The following is a 391-nucleotide window of genomic DNA, read 5'->3' as shown; positions in this document are numbered from 1 at the left end:
TTATTTATTCATTTATTTTTATTTCAGATTAATATGAGGATACAAATGATCAGGTTACAATGTTTGTGTTTGTTGGGTAAAGTCCCTGTTGTAGTTTTGCCCTGTCCCCAGGAGGTGTGCCATACACCCTAACATTGTGCCCATTAAGTGGGTGCATATCAATCCCCCTCCCTCCTGCCCTCTGCCCCCTCTGTCATTCCTCCTTCCCCCAACTAGAGTTAAATTGTGTTTTTCATTTATGTGGGTATGTATTAAATCATCGACTGGCTTCATGTTAGTATTGAGTACATTGGATACATGCTTTTTCCATTCTTATAATACTTTACTAAGCAGAATGTGTTTCAACTCCATCTAGGTTAATAGATGTAAACAAATAGATGTTAAAAGATGT

The sequence above is a fragment of the Otolemur garnettii genome, unplaced genomic scaffold (assembly GCF_000181295.1).
Source record: "Otolemur garnettii isolate 467f Iridium unplaced genomic scaffold, OtoGar3 scaffold00105, whole genome shotgun sequence".
NCBI lineage: Eukaryota > Metazoa > Chordata > Mammalia > Primates > Galagidae > Otolemur > Otolemur garnettii.
This window is presented reverse-complemented; position numbering follows the sequence as displayed.